A 7,961-nucleotide genomic window follows, 5' to 3' on the forward strand; every position below is an offset into this window, starting at 1 on the left:
GTAATTAATTAGGGCTATCTCCGAGCTCTGAGCAATACTATAAATCTTCAAATCTGGTGCTAAGTGCCTCTTCAACCAGGTCATTGTCACACCTACCCCCTCCCCCCAAATCTGCGTTAAACTGAATTTTAAATGCTTTTGGGGTAGAGGGTCAAGTTGGTTTCCCGCGTTGCGGTAACTGCGAAGTTCCACACTCCACGGCGCACAATCCCACACAGCCACTCCGCCAAAGTTGCCACCCATCCTGGCCAAGAGTCCCCAACACCCACCCGCCTCCTCGGGATGACCAGAGTCGGGGTCCCAGGGCCCGGGCGCCGCTCCCCCGCGCCCTGAGCCCCCCAGTCCCCGCCGTCAATCAACGCCCCCCGCCCCCGGGCTGGGCGCGGGGGCGCGGCCTGGGACCCAGCCCGATCGGAGAAAGGCTTTCCCCCCTAAACAGACGCCAGCTCAGCCAAGCTACGGGCTCGCTACCCACAAAACTCAAGTTGCCCGCGCTAAGACCCCGCGCGCTTCGGTCTCGGGGGCACGACCGAGCGGGGGCCGTGCGCGGCCAGTGCGGGCAGCAGAGCCCGGCCGGGCCTCGGGTCCGTCTCCCTCACCTCTCGGGGTGCGCCGCCTTCCTCCGCCGCTGCCGCCGCCTCCTCCCTGTGAGTGCAGCGGGGTCTGACCTGTGGAACCACCATACCAGTCCCGCCCGCTGCTGCAGCGCCGCCGCCGCCGCCGCTCCTCCGCCGCCTCAGCCGCCGCTCTTTGTTCCCCCTCCGAGCGCCACCGCGTCAGCCGCCCGCCTCAGGCGCCCCGACGGGCCGCCACTATGCCCTCCCGCCCTCTCGGCCCCCGGCCTCGCCCTCCTCGCTGCGCCCACTGCCGCCTTCGCCTCCGCGCCGCCGACGCCGCCGCCACCGACGCCGCCGCCTCCTCCTTCGCGCCCCCCTCGTTTTCATTGAAAGCAAACAAGCATCATGGCGGCGGCCGCCGTCCCCCAGCCAGCGAGCACCCCGACCGCCGCCGCCGCTCCAACATCCCGGCCGCCCATTGGCCGCCGCCGCCGGGCGCGACCATTCGGTGTCCGACGGGGTGGGTCGCTCCCCTCTCGTAGTTTCCCAAGCCCCGCCTTCTCACCCCCCGCGCTGGACAGCGGTGCGCCTGTCCGGCGCGCTCCTAGGCCAGCCCTCCCGCTCCTCTTCCCGCTCTGTTCCGCTCCTTTCCTGCTCGGTCCCTACTCTCTCCTCTCCTTAACGGTCCTCCGTTTTTCCATCTCCTCTCCCCACGCCCCCTTTTTTTGTGTGTGTCTCAGGCTGTTCACTTTTGTCTCCTCTCTTCCCTCGTTTTCCTCGATCTCTTTCCCCTTCGTTCTCCTGTCAATCACGTGAAGACATGGACCAGCTCTCAGACTTTTGACTTTAGCCAGTGCCTTGATCTGATTAAAGACGAGACATTAAATCGTGAACAGTCTCACGATTCCTCTTGCCTCACATATGCAGAAAAAAATTAATGGCCCGTTTCGGCCCATTAATGGTCGTTCAGTCCAGCAAGTTAAGGGACAGTTCTGGTGGTGGGATCCCAGCCGGAGTAACTGTCCGAGGCTGCCTTCAAAAATCAAGATATTCTGTTCAGGTGATGATTGAAGATGAGCAGGAAAAGGACTGGGCTAATTGATGATGCTTGCATCAGTGCACGTCGGTTAACTGGCGGTTGGAGCCCCTGTGTTGGAGCCAGGATGTAGAGATGAAACACCCCACCCTGCCCTGAGTAAGCTCAAAGTCTAGGGAAAAGAGAGACACCCAACAAACAAATCCATTAGAGAGGCATGCTCAGGGGCGTGATGTGAGAGACCTACATGGCAAACTAAGATGGGCCACTGGCTCCTTCTTGAAAAATCAACCCCCAAGAAATGTGTGAAATTGATTCCAGGAATTAACAATAGCAACAAAGTGAGACATCCCCACACTGAAGGCTGTCTTGGGCTACAGGACATGGGAAATGGGTGGCAGCTTGCTGCTGGGGCAGAGGAGAACTGGAAGAGCCAGGAAAAGATGGAAGGGCAAAAGCTGTTTGAGTTCCATACTTGCCTCTCCAGCACCGCCGTGGGATTGTCCTTACCTGTCTTCTTCCAAGAATTCAAGTGACAGCCCCATCTTCAAGTGCCAGAGGACACTGGACAGGCAAGGCAGGGCAACAGCAAAGCCCAGCAGGGGTAAGGGATTGATAAAACAAGTGCAGACCTACTCTTGCCCATCCCTCCACATCTCCCAGCCCCAGACCACAGAGTACTGGAATTGTGCAGCCTGGCTGAGGAGCTGACATCTATCTGGGTCTCTGCCCCCGCCTTGAGTACTGTGCCCTGGCAACCTGTGCTCTAGCCTGGACAGTGAGGTGCCATTTTTGTAATTGATCTTTCCAGAGGGAGCTACGTTTTACAATTGGCACAGTGGGGATGGAGGAGGGGAGTTCATAACAAAAACCTTAGTGCATGAAACAACTAATTTATGAAATCTCATGATTCCAGTGCCTGGCTAGACAGATCTACTGGTCTCACTGGGGGTCTCTCGTGCCTGCACCTGGGATGGTGGCTAGGGATTGGCTGTCTGCCCCCTTAGAGCACTCCCCCCCCCCACCCGCAGTGAGACCTCTTATCTCTGTGTAATGTCTCATCCTCCTGCTTTTCTGTGGCCTCTCCCTCTAGCAGGTTATCCTGGATGTCCTACTTGGCAACCCAGGGCTCCACGAGGGAGGAAGGGGAAGCTGGCAGGCCTTCTAAGGAATATCACTCTCTCTATTCTATTGGTTAAAGCAGTCACATGCCCAGTCCAGATTCAAGAAGGGAAGACATAAGCAAGGCAGGAGCTGCATGTACATACAGGGAAGATGGGCTTATTTGATGCCATCTCGGGAGACTACCACAGAGAGAGTACCAATGGTGGTCCCCTGCCTGAGAACCTCCTGGGTTTTTTTTTTTAAAGTTTATTTATTTATTTTGAGAGGAGAGGGGCAGAGAGAGGGAGAGAAAGAATCCCAAGCAGGCACCACACTGTCAGAGCAGAGCCCGATGTGGGGTTTGAACCCACCAACCATGGGATCATGACCTGAGCCAAAACCAAGAGTTGGATGCTTAACCCACTGAGCCACCTAGGTGCCCACGTCCTGTTCTTTCTGAGGAGAAACCCACCAAATGCCTCACCTTTCCAGTTCCAAATCAAAGAGACCCATGTATTAGGCAGGACCTCCTGCTGCAAGTTGTAAAACCTGAACCCAAGTAGAAAGACTTCTGCATAAAGACTTTCTTTATGCAGAAAGAGGTTATTTATGGATTCAGGTGTCATGTAACTGAAAAGTTCAGGCATCATAAGATGTCACCAAGAATTGATCTCACTCCCCCACCCTCCACTCTGCACCTCCACACCAGGGTCCTCACACAGGCTTTGTGACCAGGTAGGGAAGATGGCCACTAGCATCTGCTTCTACCAGATTCTACCAGTTTCTCCACTTGGATAGAGTACCTCTTTCCTAATCATTCCAGCAAAAAGCCCAGGACAGGCTCTCACTGACCTAGCCTAAGCCCCATCTCTAACCCTAGTCAGCCCCATGTGAACCAGATGTATTGAGAGTGAGGAAGGGATTCCTCAGGGAGAGTTGGGGACAGCCAGAGAATGGGAGCAGATTCTATCTCATCCCTCTGGGAAGGCCTTCTTGGTAGAGCTAGTCATTCTCCTCAGACCCCCCTCCATCTTTGCCTCTATAAGGACACTTAACAGATGATGCTGTTATCTCCCCTGCCAGGCTCTGAGCTGCTCATGTGAGTCTAACTCATGTTGCCTCCATGCCACCAACTGGGGTTGCTTTTGAGTCTTTCCAACCTGCAGGCTTTCCCACTTTCTTCCTCTATTAGGAGAACCTTGCCCCTCAGGTCCAGGCATGTGACCGACGCAGGACCAATCTGGGATTGATTTGTGGACACAGGAACAGAATTCTGGCTCCATTGGGATGCTAAGCTAGGACAGTATGAATTGGTGTCAGTCAGTGCATCTTCCCCACCACATGGAGAGACGACACAGTGATGAACAGCGATTGTCTTAGTGACATAGAATCTTGGTGCTGGGCGCCAAGGTCCCAGTTTCAGTAGTTTCTCCTTTTAGCCTGTGACCTATCTCAGGTACATGTCCAGTCAATGCATTTTCTGCTCAAAGAGTTGGGCTTCTGTCACTTGCAAACAAAATACTTATAATGTGATGCTCACTAAATGTATTGGATAATGGGTGGGTGGATGAATAAGGAAGACGAACAATTGAGTGCTGGCCATGATCACCAATGTTGGTGTGGTGTCTATTTCTCACACATGCCTGGAGCATTGGAATTCAAACTCAGGGTCAATTTTGGATGTGGACCATAACTTGATGGGTCCAGCAGCTGGAGTTGTCAGGGTCCCCAGAAATAAGCAGTGTTGATCAGACTGACCCAATAACTAAAATCCACAGGAGACTTCCAAATGAAGCAGGTTCCCAGGTTTATTTGCAAGATAAGCCCCAACCACTGTGTGACCAGAGTGCTTGCAGTGGAAAATCCATGCACCTTCAGCCTGTAAACACAAAGTCATACGAGAGGTTGCTGCATGAGCCTGAAATATGGACCCTGGCCACTCAGCTTCGATAGTCTGATGCCTTCTCTCAGGGTGGAGACTTGCTAGCTAGGGACCAGAACTGATGACCAAGATCCCTCATCCCCACTCAGTGCCAAAAACATGGATACACCCTGCTCATCTTCTCTGGGCTCAAAGCCTCCAGACCACAGTTTTCTTCACATTGGACATAATACAATAGATGAAGTTTCAGATCCCAGTCATATCTCCCTATAGTGTCCTTTGTCCATTGTTTTAGCCTGAGATTGATTGAAAAATCTAACTTAAACAGCTTTAAGATAAGAAAGGAATTAGCTGGCCCAAATAGCTTTAAAGGGTGAGGAAATAATACACCAGCTTCAGGTGTGGCTTGATCTGGGGGCTAATTCCATTCTCAGCTCTGCTCACCTCCATGTTGATTTCATCATCAGAGGCCATGGGTGCCAGCTCCTACCAAGTTCAAAGCCAGTGGGGAGAGCTTTCCTCAACAGATGAACAGACATCCTGGACCTGACTCTCATTTCCATCCCTGAACCAAATGCCACATTCAGGGCAATATCCTACCCTGGTCAAGAAGAAGCCACACACCCACTCTTGGACCTGGATTGTCTTCAACCTCACTCAAAACTGAGGATTTTTTTGCTGGAGGAAAGAGGACTAGTTGTAGAAAGGCAGAAAGAAGCAGAGGTCCAAGGTCTCTCTATCAAGCCTTGAGCTGCGCACACTCATACACCCTGTCAGCTGCTTCTCCAGGAATCCATCTAGTCCTGATTTCACTCCCAGTGCACAGAGTTAGAAGGTTCCTTGATGCCTCAGAACGTGGGAGGCAGAGGGGGTTCTCCCATTTCAGAACTCAGATGCTCTCCCTGAAGGCTCACCTTAGAGATATAATGGGAACAGGGAAAAGCTGCAAATCCATTTCTGGTTTTAAGTGCATGTAATTTTTTTTTTTTTTTCTAAGATCAACCCACCCTTTTCCTTGTAAAAGTAATTTGTGGTCATAGTTTAAAAAATGGTTGAAATCAAACAGCAGAAAGGCATGAAGAAGAAAGTGGATATCTCCTCTCTGTCTAATCCCAGCCACACTCCCTAAAAATTTGAATTGATTATGATGCTTTGGCCTTAAATAACAAAGTAAACAAACAAGCATACACAAACACCTTCAAATACGCTTACTGGATGAAGTACTTACTCCCAAGACTGAAAATCCAAATGTAGGGCAGCCATTAGGGGTGTTTGATTTAAAGCCTAAGGGGAGATTAATCACCGATACTACCTGGGCTGAAAAATATTTTGTTACTTTGCTACTTATTATGGGATACATGGGATGATTAGCAGGAGTCTGAATGCAGGTCCCTCCAGAGATAGTTGGGGCCATGGGGATTCATCCAGAGGGGCTGAGGTGACAGAGTCTCAAGGGTCTTTATGTATAATTTGATCTGTGGGTCACTTTCTGAATTTATTAGGATTTATTCGGTTTCTAAGATAGAGACCTGACTCATAATTTAGGCAGAAATAGTAACTTACTGCCTCCGGGTAATGCTGGCTGCTTTAACAAGCAGATACAAAATATCTTGCTCATGTAACAACCCTTACAGCAGATGACTTTCTTCCACGCAGTGATTCAGGGACGTGGGCCCCTTCCTCTTATGGCTCTGTCATCCCCTAGGACAAGAGTTCTTATGGGGGAGGGGGGTGTAGGGAGGGGAGGTAAAGATGTGGGGCAAGTACTCCCAAGGGATCTGTGCATAGAACTCAAGGTGGGATGCTATGAACCCAGATGGGAAGATTTTCACATTTGCTGCCATTTTGAATCTAGGTAACAATCCCAGTATTATGAGTAGTACCTGTGACTATCCCCAGTGGAAACCCCAGCCTGACAGTTCATTATTCTGTCATAGTCATTGGGGAGATCTCCCCCACTCCCAATTAATCTTTTTTTCCTTTTTTGTTAGGGTGAAATTCACATAACTTAAAATTAACCATTTTAAAGTGTACAATTCAAAGGGTGCCTGGTTGGCTCAGTCGGTTAAGTGTCCGACTTCGGCTCAGGTCATGATCTCATGGTTCATGAGTTCGGGCCCCTCATTGGGCTCTGTGCTGACAGCTCAGAGCCTGGAGCCTGCTTTGGATTCTGTGTCTCCCTCTCTATGCCCCTCCTCTGCTCATGCTCTGTCTCTCTGTCTCTCATAAGTAAATAAATGTTAAAAAAATTTTTTAAATAAAATAAATAAAGTGTACAATTCAATGGTATTTAGTATATTCACAATGTTGAGCAATCCCCTCTCCCTCAATCGAAGACATTTTCATCATCCTAACAGAAAATGTTGGGAATATCTTGAAATATCATTTTCACTCATTCATACTTTGAGAATGTGGTAGCTATGAGACCCACAAGTAGATCTTGCTATTTGATACTCTATTTAAATGCATAAATATGTCATAACACTTAGAATATTTTGATAACTGTATTTCAATATAACTGATTTCCTTTGTAATGCTATGTATTGTATTTTATGCTTTTTATTTATTTGGGGGGTGGGCAGAGGGAAAGGGAGAGAGAGAATCTTAAGCAGGCTTCACACCCAGCATGGAGTCTGACGTGGGGCTCCATCTGACAACCATGAGATCATGACCTGAGCTGAAATCAAGAGTCAGATGCTTAACTGACTAAGCCACCCAGGCACCTCTATTTTATGCTTTTTAAAAAACATTATTCTGCACAGGGGTCTATAGACTTTTTTTTTTTAATGTTTATTTACTTTTTGGGTGGGGGAAGGGCAGAGAGAGAGGAAAACACAGAATCTGAAGCAGGTTCCAGGCTCCACGCTGTCAGCACAGAGCCTGATGCAGACCTTGAGCTCATAGACTGAACCCATGAACCATGAGGTCATGGCCTGAGCCAAAGTTGGACACTTAACCAATTGAGCCACCCAGGTGCACCAGGGGTCTGTAGAGTTTATCAGATTACCAAGAAGGTTCGTGATGTAAAAAATGCCAAGAAATGAAATAAGTCAGAGAAAGACAAATAACATATGATTTCACTCATATGTGGAATTTAGGAAACAAAACAGATGAACATATGACGGGGGGGGGGGGGGGAGAGGAAAGCAGGAAACAAACCACAAGAGACTCTTAATGATAGAGAACAAACTGAGGGTTGAGTGAAGGATGTGGGTGGGCAATGGGCTACATGGGTGATGGGTACTAAGATGGCACTTGTGATGAGCACTGGGTGTTGTATGTAAGTGATGAATCACTGAATTCTATTCCTGAAACCAATATTGTACTGTATGTTTACTAACTAAAATTTAAATTAAAAAAAAAAATGCCAAGAACCCCAGCC

The 7,961-nt window shown here is 49.5% G+C and overlaps 1 protein-coding gene across 3 annotated transcripts in view; it reads right to left on the reverse strand.

Annotated features, from left to right (window-relative positions):
• The window catches only part of CNOT6 (CCR4-NOT transcription complex subunit 6), a 76,816-nt gene extending 75,829 nt beyond the window's left edge, over positions 1-987 (reverse strand). For 2 of the 3 annotated variants that reach the window (XM_045484479.1, XM_045484461.1), the window contains exon 1: positions 600-986. The gene's annotated coding sequence lies outside the window, so the exon portion shown is untranslated. Of the gene's footprint in view, positions 1-599 lie in introns of all 3 variants that reach the window. The other variant, XM_045484469.1, reaches the window with a different exon arrangement.
• Between the last annotated feature and the right edge of the window lie 6,974 nt (positions 988-7,961).

Source organism: Leopardus geoffroyi, chromosome A1 (genome assembly GCF_018350155.1).
Source record: "Leopardus geoffroyi isolate Oge1 chromosome A1, O.geoffroyi_Oge1_pat1.0, whole genome shotgun sequence".
Classification (NCBI taxonomy): domain Eukaryota; kingdom Metazoa; phylum Chordata; class Mammalia; order Carnivora; family Felidae; genus Leopardus; species Leopardus geoffroyi.